Source organism: Neovison vison, chromosome 4, assembly GCF_020171115.1.
Source record: "Neovison vison isolate M4711 chromosome 4, ASM_NN_V1, whole genome shotgun sequence".
NCBI classification, from domain to species: Eukaryota; Metazoa; Chordata; class Mammalia; order Carnivora; family Mustelidae; genus Neogale; species Neogale vison.
This window is the reverse complement of record NC_058094.1, coordinates 173,854,092-173,869,088: the sequence shown is the minus strand read 5'-3', so window position 1 is coordinate 173,869,088 and position 14,997 is coordinate 173,854,092. Positions and strand designations below refer to the sequence as shown.

At 35.9% G+C, this 14,997-nt stretch overlaps 1 non-coding gene across 1 annotated transcript; it reads left to right on the top strand.

Moving 5' to 3' along the window:
- The first annotated feature begins 14,477 nt into the window (after positions 1 to 14,477).
- On the top strand, positions 14,478 to 14,585 carry LOC122905766. Its single transcript, XR_006384444.1, has one exon. It is a non-coding gene; the product is annotated as a U6 spliceosomal RNA (small nuclear RNA).
- The last annotated feature ends 412 nt before the right edge of the window (positions 14,586 to 14,997 follow it).

Here is a 14,997-nt window from a genome sequence, read left to right as displayed (position 1 = left end):
TGTGGCCCCAAGGGTTGATGGGAAGAGAAAAGGAGGGGCAGGTAGAGGAACGTAGAGACACACATGGCTACATGTCCCCTTTCCAGGTTCAAGTCTTACTAGAAAAACTGTGTGACATGAGAGGAGATGCTCCCAGAGTCTCTCATTAATCTGGGCCAGATGTAGCAAGTGAACTTGGTGGCAGAGAGGCGAGGTGAGTCTGGCTTCCTCTTACATCAGCTTCTTCTGTGTCACAGATAGGATCTCCAGTGCCTGCGTTCCGTGAGGAGGACATGTGCAAGTAAGGTGAGAGTTAGGCTGGGGCCCGAGCCAGGGAGCTCCGGAGTCAAGGCTCAGCTGAGTAATCAAGTGCCTATGAAGACTATAGTGGGGCTGAGTAGGCAGGAAGATGACTGTGGCCTGACCCAATCCAGGGTGTTCATGCCCGAGTTCCACTAGCTCACACTTCCACAGCAGATGCCTGAACACTCTGCAGATGCTCGAGGAGCTCTTCCATTGTCACTTGGCTGAGGCCAAACCAGCCATCACACATCAGACACCTGAGAGGTTCCAGAGGTGACCCCTTCCCACAGCCTCTACAGTGGTAAAAAAAAAAAAAAAACAAAAAACAAAACAAAAACAAAAAAAAAACAAAAAAACAACACCCACTCCCAAAGTGCAGAAACCCTGTGAGGAAAAGCTCAGAAGAGAGCCTGATCTAAGATACCGTTCATCTTACCAGAGATTCCTATTACAGTGGATTTAGTTTGGGGATGAGACTAAACTGTTTCTTTTTCTTGTAGTTCTTCCTACCTCGTGGGTGCATATGATGGAGACCGTCTGATATGGTCTTCAGATGAGAAGGTGGCTATGATTTCTTTTCAAATCTGAGGATGTGAGTAAATTTACAACTCCATAACAACCACCTTGTGATTACTTATTTTTCAGAGCTTTCTAATCTTTTCCTGGAGGCCTAGATTATCCTTGTCCAGTTTTCAAATAAGAATCTTCTTCCTTGGCTCCCATGACATTGATCTTCTTTGTCTTTCCTATGCCACCCAGGATGTCTTGTTCCACCTGTCTTTACTTGCAGGTCTTTGAACTCAACCACTTCTCAAGGCTCATATTTGAGGACGGCATATTGATTCATTCTGTTTGATGTTTTGGTCCATAGGAAATAGTTTCAGATATAGCATGGAAGAAAGTATTTTAAAAATAATTGTGCTAGGGCGCCTGGGTGGCTCAGTGGGTTAAGCTGCTGCTTTCAGCTCAGGTCATGATCTCAGAGTCCTGGGATCGAGTCCCGCATCGGGCTCTCTGCTCAGCAGGGAGCCTGCTTCCTCCTCTCTCTCTCTCTGCCTGCCTCTCTGCCTACTTGTGATCTCTCTCTGTCAAATAAATAAATAAAATCTTTAAAAAAAAAATAATAATTGTGCTATGACCAATTTCTTCTATCATCTACAATTTTGTATTGGATCATTGTTTCACCATTGTCTTTAAATGAGTTCATGTGTATATGATTGATCTATACTGACCATATCTCAGTCTTCCAACAACAGTGACTGTCATCAACAGGATGTCGGGCAATGCTTTATAACACAGGTAGTTATTAGAAAACTAAACTTCTCTGGTTATAATGACTAGACCAAGGAGGCATAGAAGAGAAGTCAAAAAACATTTTTTGTTTTAAAAGAGAAAGAAACAAAACAAATGGCTAGCAACTGATTTCAAAGTAAAGCAATAAATGTGTGCTCCTTAAAGAGAATGTGCCAGAAAAAAAAAAAAAAAGAGAGAGAGAGAGAGAATGTGCCGACAAATATGTGTTTCGACTCAAGTTTCATAGGACCTCAGGAAAGTAGCCAGGGCCAATATCAAGTTTCTATGTCCACTTTCTTTCTTTCAAATGGAAGAAGCCTTCGAGAAAAAACTACAGTGAAACAATGGCTTGCAAAATCCAATGAGCAAGAGCATCAGTTTTAATTAATTCAACTCAGAGAGTTTCAACAGAACCAGCATTGACTGGGCATGTAGTATATGACTGATAAATACAAAGAGGAAGAAAGGATGATCCTGGCCTTAAAGAACTTCAAGTTTAGCAGGGGGAACAAGGCAGAACCTAATGCTATACAGAGGTACCAAAAAAGGGGAACCTATTATTACACAACGGGGAATCCTCTATAAGAAAATGGTCAATGAGTTGGATTCTGCTGATGGGCAGACCTTGAGAAGGGCTCTAAGCAGATAGAGTCACATGTACAATGGCATTCCCACAAAGCTCATTTCCTGCCTCTTTGCTTTTATGAGTAATAATTAATATTAGAATAATCCTTTTAATTGTAGTACACATGTATCAACACAGTCTACCAACACATGTATATTTATAGGAAAAATACAATCCCAGTACAAAGTTAAAGAAAGTTTCCATCATTATAGCATTTTTCTTTAATGCATTAAAATTAGCATGTAATTGTTCACTATGAAGTGTACCATTTAGCGGCACACAGTGCTGTTCACTACGCTTGTAGCCATCGGTGCCGTTTCTCATTTTAAAGCCATTATTAGAAAAGACTAAAATGATCTGAATGATCGTGTACTTTATAAAGTTTAAACTCATTATCATTCTGTTTCTCCTAATAATTAACCCAAGCTAAAGAAAGTTCCAATTTTGTTAGAAATTAAGTTAGCATTTTTATCTAAGTAAAATCTGTAGTTTTAGGACTTGTACATTCAAATTGTTTCACACAACTCAACAATTCAATTTTCAGTTTGTTTGTTTTTTAAGATTTTATTTATTTATTTATTTGAGAGAAAGCATATGCACCTGAGCACACGCATGAGCCTGGGGAGCCTTTAAGCAGACTCTCCGCTGAGCGCTGAACCCCAGGCTGTGCTAGATTGCCAGACCATATGATCGTGATCTGAGCTGAAGGTAGACACCTAACCAACTGAGGCACCTAGGTGCCCCAAGTCCCAGTTTTTAATGCTGTTTTTAGGTATTAAGTCCATTTATCTATAGTTATAAGGAGCACATTATTTGTGGCATATGCATATAATGGAATATCATTCAAACTTAAAATGGGAGGACTTCTGACACATCATGTAACACTGTTGAAACTTTGAAGATATTACACTAAGTGAAATAAGTCAGTCACAAATAGATGAATATTGTCTGACTCTACATATATAAGGTACTTGGAGTCAAATTCATAGAGATAGAAAGTAAAAGGGTGGTTGTCAAGGTCTGGGAGGCTGGGAGGAGGGCAGTTTTTGTTTAATAGGTACACAGTTTCTGTTGGGGAAGATAAAAAAAGTTCTAGAGATGCATGATAGTGATGGTTGTACAAGAATATAAATGTACTTAATGAGACTGAACTGTACATATAAAAATGGTTGAAATGGCCAATTCTGTGTTATATGTATTTTACCACAATTTAGAAAATGTAAGTTAAAAAAAAAGCTTATCTAGATGATCAGAGATAAGAAGCACTGAATAAACAAACATTCCTACTGCCATGAGAAAGGACTAGGGTAGATGTTCTTGTTGTGCTACGGACACACCATCTTCATGGTTCTATTCACAGTTCCAGGTCATTCCAAGCACAGAAAAATCCATGCAATTTCTTTAATCATCAGGAACACATTATCTTTGTGATGAGGGTTGGCTCACATGGAGAAAACCAGCTTCTCTTATGAGGGTTAAGCCTTCCATTTCCTGAGACCTTCACTTTTAAAACTGGCCCCATGAGCAAGAGATCAGCACATCCTATCCTGTTTTATCATTCTCTGCCAGTGTGGGGGAAAAAAAAAAAAAAAGAATAATTGTAACAAAAACATTGGAAACAGAAGAACATTTCTTACAGCATCTTATGAGTCAGGAGGTTATTCTGAATGTGCACCACTCCTGAAAAAGAGAGCTCAACTCTTTTTGTTTTTATTTATTTCTTTTTAAAGATTTTATTTATTTATTTGACAGAGATCACAAGTAGTCAGAGAGGCAGGCAGAGAGAGAGAAGGAAGCAGGCTCTCTGCTGGGCAGAGATCCTGATGCAGGGCTCAGATCCTGATGCGGGGCTCGATCCCAAGACCCTGGGATCATGACCTGAGATGAAGGCAGACGCTTTAACCCACTGAGCTACGCAGGTGCCCCTCTTTCTGCTTTTAAAAACGAAAGTGACAACAAACATTTATGTATCTGACACATTCCATCTGTTATCTTAATGACTTTTATTTCTGTTAGATTTTAGTTATTGGAATACAAGCAGTCTCAAGAACCATATTATAAATTTGGGCATTTATAATGTAGCTAAGCATCTGGAGAATTAACTTATTTAGAAGACATCCATCGGTAAGGCAAGAAGCTGAGGATGTACCATAAGATCAAGTAAAATAGTCTTTTTTTTTTTTTAAGATTTTATTTATTTATTTGACAGACAGTGACCACAAGTAGGTAGTAGGTAGAGAGGCAGGCAGAGAGAGAGGGGGAAGCAGGCTCCCCGCAGAGCAGAGAGCCCAATGCGGGACTTGACCCCAGGACCCTGAGATCATGAGTTGGGTTGAAGGCAGAGGCTTAACCCACTGAGCCACCCAGGGACCCCAAAATAAAATAGTCTTTCAAACATTATGTTTACATTACAGTAGCTCAAAGGAAAAATTATTTTTTGACACAGATTTTTATTTGTAACATGGTACTATCAAATAGTGTGCCATACACAGGCATACAAATTACCTGAGTCAGGACTATTTTTTTTTTAAATGGGTGTCTACTTTAAAGTAGCTTTAAATTTTTTTTTTTAAGATTTTTTGGGAAAGATGATGTGTTGAGCCTAAGTCCAGTTGAAAATTCTCAAATAAAAATATAAGATTAAATGAAAGGTTTTTTTGCTTGTTTGTTTGTTGTTCTTTGTTTTTTGTTTTTTGGTGATGGTGGTGGTAAAAGTTGGGGAAGAAACAATACCTTGTGTCAGGAGAAACTCAGCTGTTCATAAATTTTATTTTGTGGAGTTTCTGACTGTTCTTAGGTTTCCTAGGGCTGCCACACCAGGATGCTTCTCTATACTGACAAAGAAGCTCTGAGGGGAATATTTCCAAGCTCTCCCTTACCCCACCTTTCCCTTTCCAAAGTAGGACTTTGTCAGAATTTTCCCTTTTCCAGTAAGTTCATACCACTTTCTTTGGAAGGGACTGAAGATTGGTCTTTTACGCCTTCCTTTGGTCTGACTCCTCCTATACTACCTAGAGAAACTTTCTTAAAGGAAGCCTAACTTGTTTCCCAGGACACATAAGGTTAGAACCTGGAATATCATTTCTCCCTTACCTTTGACTCTGACTAAGGGAATAAGCTTAGATCTCTCTGTTCTTTCAAAGGAAGAAAAAAAATATCTTCCACTTGCATTTTACCCCTTGTGATTACAGTATTTCTTTCTCTACACCATAAGGCCAAGTGAAAGATTGGCTCCTGTTACTCATTGCCAGTCACACCATGCTGCTGAAATCTACCAGCCCACCTTAGCCATGATCTCTTAATTTGTAAAATAAATGAAGACTTTAAGATGCTTATCTTATCCTATGTCTCCGCATCACCTGATGAAACTATGGACAAATCATTCCTCTTTGAACTCTTTCCTCCTTTGGCCTTTCTTTCTTTCTTTCTATCTTTCCCTCCATCCCATAAATTTTGGTGCACCCAAGGTTGTTTTCCTCACCTCTTTATACTTACATATAGTGGGTTTTCTCTCCCCATTTCTGTAGCTCCTTGAGGCACCAATATGCTTTTGACACAGATCTGCAATTTTAGCCTGGGTTTCTCCCCAATACCACCATATCCACAGTCTCGAGTCCTCCCTGAGCACTCCAATTAAAGTCCCCAAAGCCCCTCACACTCAAACTTTTCAAATCTGAACTCCCCTTCTCTTTTCTCACATCTTCTTTCCTACCTTACACTCCAAATCAGGAGTTAGGAGTTACTATAAATGAGCTAAAGATGAGAAAGTCAACAGAAGTTACCTATACATAAATAAACATGTATTTTTTTTTGTCACGAGCATGTATTGTTTCTATAATAAATTAAACATGTCCTTGATAAACTCATATTTCTCAGCACTCAACTTCATATCCTGATAAAATAAGACCTTTAAATTTTCATTTGGTATCCTGCCTGCAAGTTCCAGATTAGGGTAATTGATTTATATGTTTTTCTAAGCATAAGCATTTTGCATTTCAATGAGACTATGATAGGAAATAATTCAATAAATATGGTCTATGCATGAGTTTTCCTATCTGTGTGTTGACAATAAACTGAAGTCATGGTCGGGCACTGACATGTGGACATTGGTGGAAAGTTTAGATATGAATCAGTCTCAGGAAAATGTTTTTATGCCTGAATTTTAAGTAGCAGAACCTTATGTCTGGAAGTTATTTTGTTTCATGGAAACAGCACCAAATAGAATTGGGCAAAGTGGTGAATATTGATTATTTATCCTCATGGTGCTGCATAGGTCATGACTATTTTATGTTTTATCAACCTTTTTCTTTACATGTTAGGCAAATGTTTACCAGAATGTGAACAGCACACCAAAACACCCAAAACAGATATTTTGACCTGTGAAAAAAAGTACTTAATTCTGTAAGGTCTCACGTATAAGTATGAAACTATGAGTTGACCCTTGGTCTGTGAAAAAAGTGAATTTTTCAGAATCTTCATCTTAATTCTCTTTTTACAGAGCCTGAACTGGCATTGGAAAGGAAAGGTCAGATTAATACACAGTTCAAGGCCAACTGGTACATTAATGCTAAGGTCTCTCTCATTATTACATTTTCAATTTCTTTTGCATTTGTGTTTTGGAAGCTGCCTTTAGACTCTGAACTTACTATGATCTGGGTGTGAACAGTGGATATGTTCAACAAGGAATGTTGAAAAAATTCTCACCAAACAAGTGTAGCAGTTTTATTCAGAATTAGCTAAAGGGCATAACACTGTGAAAGAGAAAATGAACCACTCATGTGCTGTCATCAACAATGAGGAAAATGGCTCCAGGCAATAGTTGAATAGTCCTTTTGAACTTGAGAAGCTCAGAGTTTGGCAGTGAGGAGGATCTCGTTTGTCCTGCTAGTTCTAAAGAACTACTCATTGTCAAATAATTGAGTAAGTAAGGCACAAAGAAAAATTAATCAATCTCGTTCTTTTCCTTAATATCTCTGCTTATTCTATCTTATATCACATCCAAAATATACATTGTTTTTTAAATAGATCTTGATATGTGCTATATCTTCCTATTTAAAATAGATTATCTTTGTAGCCTAATACTGCAAATAAGGCAGTACATGCTATGAAGTTAAAGTTGTTTTGAAAAATGATACATCTGTTGTCATAAGAAATTAAGAAGAAAATTTAACAGGGTTGCAAAATTCTTATTTTTATTTTTGCAGTCCTACCAGCAATGTATGGGTTATTCCACATCCTCACCAGAATTTAATATTATTAGTAATTTTTATTTTAGCCATTTTAACCTGTGTCCAGTAGTAACTCACTATGGTTTTAACTTGCATTTCTCCAATGGTTAATGACGTTGAACATTTTTTTTTCATGTATTTCTTTGCCTTCCAAATACTCTCTCTGCTGAAGGGTCTGGTTGTTTAGGGCTTTTTTTTTTTTTTTTTTTTTTTTTTAAGCCATGTTTTAATAGGGTTGTTTTCTTACTGTGGTATTTTGAGAGTTCCTTTTTTTATTCTGGGGTGAGTCCTTGTCAAATATGTGATTTTTCAAATATTTTCTGTTGGGAGCTTGTTCCTTCACTCTCTTCGATAACTGATTTGTGACAAAGATACAAATATAATGTAGTAAAAAAAAGACCATCTTCTTAACAGATAGTCCCGGAACAAGTGGACATCCATATATAAAAATGAGCTTAGATTCCCGTAAACAAAAGTTAACTCAAGAGACACCACAGACCTAACTGCTAAATTGAAACTACAAATATCCTGAGGACAATAATGAAGAAAATGTGTGTGATCTCATATTAGGCCAAGATTTCTTAGGTGAGACACTGAAAGCATATTCCCTAAAAAAACACTTGACAAACTGGATCTAATCAAAATTTTACAAGTCTGCTCTTCTAAAGACAAACACTATTTTTAAAAATAAAAATATGAGCGGCTGAGAAGAGAAGGAATCAGTCAAGCAATCTACAAACAAATGGCTAATGCGATAGAAAAACTGAGAACAGGGTCCTGGATACAAAGTAAAGAGATGGTATTAAGAAGGAAGGAGCCATTTACTGGGTCAAATCTGCTAAGGGACAGTAACTATTTTAGTTTGAATCAAGGAGTAAACAGGGACAAATGTCCCCAGACTCGACCAGCTCTGGCCAGTTTTTGTCCTAGTCATGATTTAGCCATTCCACCAAAGGAAGAGCCTCCTGGCATCACTGACCCATTATCTGGTGAGATGGACTTATGCTTGGTGCCGTCAGTTTTGTGGCTGGTACACAAGGGTTGAATTCAGGCTTATAGGCACTTGAACTTTAGTCATTATTATATCTGCATTCCGTCAGTCACTCCTTCAGTAGTTACTGAGCGCCTTCTCTGTGCTCAACATTGAGCACGCACCAATGATGGGTATACACTAGTGATTTACAGCAGGCCCAGTGTCTGAAATGACAGAATTTATAGAATGGAGGAGATGACAAGCATGAATCAAAGAGGCACAGTTGCGTGAAACTAGGATGTTTCTTTCCACTGCACGATAACAGTGTCAAGTTCATTATTGATCCTACTATTGTGAGACATTATTAATTGTGGCTTTATGAGGACTGTGTTCAGAATAACTCTTTGGCCATCAGGGACTTGTTTGTATCTATTAGCACCTCATACTATAGAAGTGACCCTGGGTAGGGCCGGGGTGTTTTAACTCCTCTTTATGTTTCTAACAGATTTCTTCATCCTTCCCCAAATTGAAGTTGCCATCTACCTTAATTCCATTCTCATACCTAAATATCTCCCCTCTTTTTACTGGATTTCTTTTTAAAATTAATAAGCCAAATGTAAATGGAAGGACTAGAAAAACATTAATCACGATTAACAGGGATGAATCTGAAACATATGTCGAATACACATATTCATAGGTTTTATCACTTGGTAAATTGGTGATTAAAACAATATTGGCAATAGACCTAGAAAATAAAGACACATTATAAAAAATAACATATTCTATTTCTGCAAGTCTATCCTCATAGAGCTATGTTTTTATTATTAGAAATTGCATTTTTTTTTTTTACTATGAGCCTTTTTTTGCAGATGAAAGAGAATATAGCATAGAGGTTAAGAATGGAGATTCTGGAACTAAATGCTTAGGCTTCTAGTTTGTCTACCTTCCAGTTGTGTTGACATGAGCAAGTTAACCACCCTAGGCCTTAGTTTTCTTATCTATGTACTTTAAAACTTATTATGAAGATTAAATCAGTTAATGCATATAGAGTATTAGAAGAGTTGCTAGCAGATATTAAGTTCATTATATATATATATATAGAGAGAGAGAGAATCAAAGAGAGAGAGAGAGATGAGGCTTGGGGTTAGACAAGTAGATTCAAGGCCTGTTTTTACTACTTAATATTTATATGACATTGGGTAGTTTATTAACCTCTTCATGCTTATTAGCAAAAACAGGACTCATAATTATAGCATTCATTCCTCACAGACTTGCCATGAAAGAGTACATATGAAGCAGTTAGCACACGCAATTAAAACTAGCTCTTCTTTTAGGATTGATGGTGATGTATCTCCAAAAATGGAACACAATTAAATTATTTATGATCTATTACAAAATAAAATAAGAAAAATAAGGGAGGGGGAAGAAAGATACAAACTAAATTTGCCTGGATTCTAGCAACTCTGAGTGAGTTTGATCACTCAGGGAATTTCCCAAGGATAGTAACTTAAATCCAAAAAGAACATAGAACAAAAGAGTTAACTGAATGATTTTAAAGTTATGAGAGTGAATGGCTTGTCATTATTAATTGGTCTATTCCATGATGTACTTGCTGAGAAGAAGACAGATTTATCAATGAAAGAAAGCTAACTACTTCACCACTTTTGATGGAGTGCCTACAAGTAATAATTTCATGTGAACAGGCTGTCCAGACAGTTCACTGAACTCCAGAGGAATAGTCGTTAAGTATGGAGATAGAAAAAAATACACGTTTTGATGCTCCGGGGGGAGCTTGTGAGAGAAATGTAGATAACCGAGAAACCACCGCAGCCTACATACCAGCTGGCAGGCAGCCATAGGAAAAGAGCCAAGACTGGGGTCAGTGAGCATTTCCAGGAGTGGGTTACAAGGAGCTACAGGCATCACCAATAACAACACAACAACAATCAAAGAACAATCTACATGCACACAGAGCACAGAAAGGGCTGTTATGACCACATCCATCTTTCCTGTGACACCTGCTTGCGTAGATGACATTCATCAACCGTATCACCTTTTCAACTGACACAGCACTTTCTTCCTAGGGAGACTTCAAAATTTTTTAACCAAAGTAATTGAACTACTTTCCATATGTAAACCTAATTTCATTACGCCAGGGAAGGAAATTTAGGATTTTTCATACTTTATCTTCTATGGTGGGTATTTTGGTTTTTTTTTAAAATATCTGTTATAAAACTAGCAAGTGAAGGGAAGATCAGATGGGCTAACATTTTAATTATAAAGCCATTTTTGAAAAATACCACCTCTATTAATAAGTTGACAATGGAAAAATACGAGGACGTATTTAAATTAAGGAAGTTAAGACTTTTTAATTTACACTTAGAAATTTCCTGAGATACCACAGCAACCTCTCTCCTCAAAGCAAGGCAAATTTTACCATGATAAAAGGATGTGAATGTGCTTAAGATAATCTGCTTTCACACTGAAAATTCCCCCTGAAGAAAAAGAAGATCAACTACTCTGATTTGGACCAAATGACGACAAAAACTGTATTTGAATTTTGATCTTTGGTCATGCATTGACTATAATTTAAGTGAGCAAAATGTTTTACGTAAGTGGAAATAAAAAACCTATTTAAGTTAATATTCTATAATGTTTACTAATTAAGAATCAAAGAAGTTTCTTTTTTTCTCATAAAAGAATAACAGTAGATACAAACATAGAACTTTCAGTAAGAATTCTTACACAACTCTTTCCTTAGAACTCTTAGTATTTCATTGTCAGGACTTTATTATTTGGCAGATGATGGCTATTACTTCTTATCTAGAATTCACTCTTAAAAACAAAGTCTTTTTTTGTGTGTGTAATAACTATTAAAGTTTACAAATTAAACCTGCTTAATTCTTATAAGCCAGCACACCACCAAACAGTCAAGGGTTAAGTAGAGAGCTTAGTAATTTTCCAGTTAAAATCAGTAAATATAGAGAAGTGAGTTGGGGGAAATCAGAGGGGAAGATGAAGCATGAGAGACTGTGGACTCTGAGAATCAAACTCTGAGGGTTTTGGAGGGGAATCGGGGTGGGGTATTGGGTTAGCATGGTGGTGGGTATTAAGGAGGGCATGTATTACATAGAGCACTGGGTGTGGTGCATAAACAATGAGTTTTGGACATTTAAAAAATTTTTTTAAAAATCAGTAAATGTTGTTACAATCTACTTCTACCACCAGGGACCCAAAACATTCTTTACAGGCTTGGTGAGTTATTTGTGAAGTATTCTCTTTCTCTTTAGTTAGGGACAATGTCACATCAACAACTCAAGTGTCACATTTACTTTCTCAATTCTTTTATAAGATGCAAGAATCAGTAAATTCTAAGTGGGAAATAACCAGACCAATGTAACTTTATAGCTAAGGTTAAAAAGTCAGTGTCCAACTAAAATATGAAAGTTTCTGGACTCTCACAAACTTCTGAACTTCCTCAGCTTGCCAAATTTAGTTAAATTTTAATTGAAGTGTAAATATTATTTATCTTAAAATGAAAAGGAGAATTAGTCTGAATTGTTTAAGGCTGGTAAAAAGTATTCTACGTAATGTTTGTTAGATCCATATCAATGGGGAACAAATACTGTTCTGCCTGAGAACTTCATACACCCCATGACTTTTACTTCCTAATGATACTATGCCTGCCATGGTCTAACAGGTAGTTCTTAAAAGTTGGTGGTGAAAAGGTCATGGTGCTAACAAGATTAGATTCATAGCCAATCATCTTCAAAAATGTGTATGAGCAGTAAGGGAAACAGAAAGTCTATGCACTGCAAAAAAAGAGTTTCTAGGTCTCTAAAACCTTGTGAGCTGAAAGGTGATAATCAAAGGATCAAAAAATAAAATGTCTGCAAAACTGGGTTTTGTGTGAAACACTTCCTTAGTCAGTTATGTTAGTAGAATCCTGTGTAAGAAGAGGATATGAGTGTGCACAATGGTTTTGTTAGAAATAGCATAACCTACCAGAGATATGAATCCCACGGTTGAATTTCACACCATCTAACCAAGTCTTCCTTTCCCAGGCACTGAGAAATACTTCCTATTGGTCCAGTAGACTTCCTTACCAATTTAGGGCTTTGATTTCATTCATGGCAATGCAAAGGAACCATCAACCTAAAGTAAATGAATAAATGAATGAATGAATGAATAGAATCTATGAAATGGATGAAATTGGATTTTAGCATACTTAGAAGCAGCCTTTTTCTAAAGCCTAGAAATGAAAATAATAATAATAATGTGACCTTGCTAAGTGCTGCCCTTTGAATTCAGTTCCAGTCTCAACTGCCCCTTGTTCTTCTTTCTCAAAGGAGTGTTTGGTCTTTCAGGGAAAATAAAGACCATTAAATGTATAATATTTGTTCCAGGGAGCAAGTTAAGGGTTCATATTCATAAATATTGTGTATCATTCTATCTCTAGTCATTGTGTGATTGCTCTAGTCTGCAGGGTTTTTCTATTTTCAGGGAATAAGTATTCTACCTGAGTATCAGAGTAATAAAAAGTTTTCCTAATCAGTAGCATATTAAATAAGAGACGAAAATGGAAGTTAATAATAGCAGAGACTGAAAAAAGTATGTTTAGAACTGATTCAAAATAAGAGCATAACATATCAAAATTTGTGACATGTTGACAAAGCTATACTTAGAGAAAAGTTCGTCATCTGAAATGTCTTTATTAAAAAATTAGATTTAAAATAAAAGTACCAAGCAATGAATCCAACAATCTAAAACAAGAACAAAAATAAATCCAAGAAAGGAATCAAGTAAGATAAATATAACAATTAATAAATGAAGCAAATTAAATGATTGATGAATTGACATGGTTCAAAAATTTTAAAAATCATTAAAAGGTCATATGAAATGGATAAACCTTTGAAAATTGTGATTAAGAAAAATAAGGCACAGATTTTAAAAATCAGACTATATAACATCATAGTTATACAGGATTTAAAAATTACTAAAATTAGCAAATGGAGACCTGGAAAATCTAAGAAGACAAAAAAGTACTAACAGACATTGAAATGGTAATGAATGATGACTTGCCCTCTCTTAGTCCTCACCAATAGCTATAGACCCAGGTTATTTTATGAGCAAACATTAACAAATCCTCTCATTTCTATTTTAAAAAGGCAGACTGTAGACTCAAAATCATAAAATGCTAACACATTACATCCAGCAATGTATTATATGGGGAAAAAAAAGAAGCATAACCAAGTAGGGCTTTATCTTGGGACTGTAAAAATGGCCTCACATTATAAATCTTTCAATGGAATGTACTATATTAATGTATTATAGATTGAAAAACCATTTGATCATCTTACTTGATTTGAAAAAAGCATTCTAAATGAATTCAAGATGTTTATAACAATTTTTAAAAGCTTTTGGTAAAGTAAAAAATATGAGTAATTTCCTCAACTTTATAAAAGGATCTACCAGAGTCCCGCATCAAGAATTATCCTCAGTGATAAACTGTTAGAAGCAGGCCCATATGGACAAAGAAGAAAAGTGTTCACCTTCAACTTGAGGTCCAAGCCAATGTAATACAACAAGGAAAAAAACTCAAATATTAGAAAGGAAGTTATAAAACTCTGGCAATATAGAGTATCAACATTTGTATGAAAGCCTCAATGAGGTAAATAAGGGAATTTAATCAAGATGGCCAAATACAAGCCCAAACATATAATAACCTGTAGCTTTTATCCACATTTTATTCATATGCATATTTTATTCATATCCATAAGCCAATTATAATACAAAATAGAACAAGAGGCCTATTCATAATAGTAATAATCATATCAAACACTTAACAATAATCCTAATTAGACTTCACTGGAAGGTATAAAAAAAAACCTAAATAAATGGGGAAAATACTTTGTTCATAAATGAGAAGGTTTAATATTTTAATGATGTCTGTTACCTACAAAATAACCTATTATTTTAGTATAATACTAGTAAAAAATTATTTTTGTGGGAATTTAAAACCTTTTCTAAAATCCACAAAGAGGAGTGAATATTTAAAGATAAATACTCATAATAAGTACTCATTTGGGCAGCACATATACTAAAGTTAGAATGATACAGAGAGGATGAGCATGGCCTCTGTGCAAAAATAACCAAGAAAAATCTATAAAAGAAAATAAGGGATGGCATTGTCTACTACATATGAAAAATAGAATTATAATAATCGTTATATTAGTGGGATAGGAATTGATAAGTAGATCAGTGGGATAGGAGTCTAAAAAATAAATGAAAGCATATGCTAGTTTTTTTTTAAGATTTTATTTTTTTTTTGATACAGAGTGAGAGATCACAAGTAGGCAGATTGGCAGGCGGAGAGAGAAAAAGGAGGAAGCAGGTTACCCGCTGAGCAGAGAGCCCAATGCAGGGCTCGATCCCAAGGCCCTGGGATCATGACCTGAACCAAAGGTAGAGGCTTAACCCACTGAGCCACCAAGGTGCCCCAAAAGCATATGCTAATTTAAAACATGATTAAAGTGGCATTTTAGATAAATGGGGTAAGAGGTACTTTAAAAAATATATATTTATTTTTTTTTTTT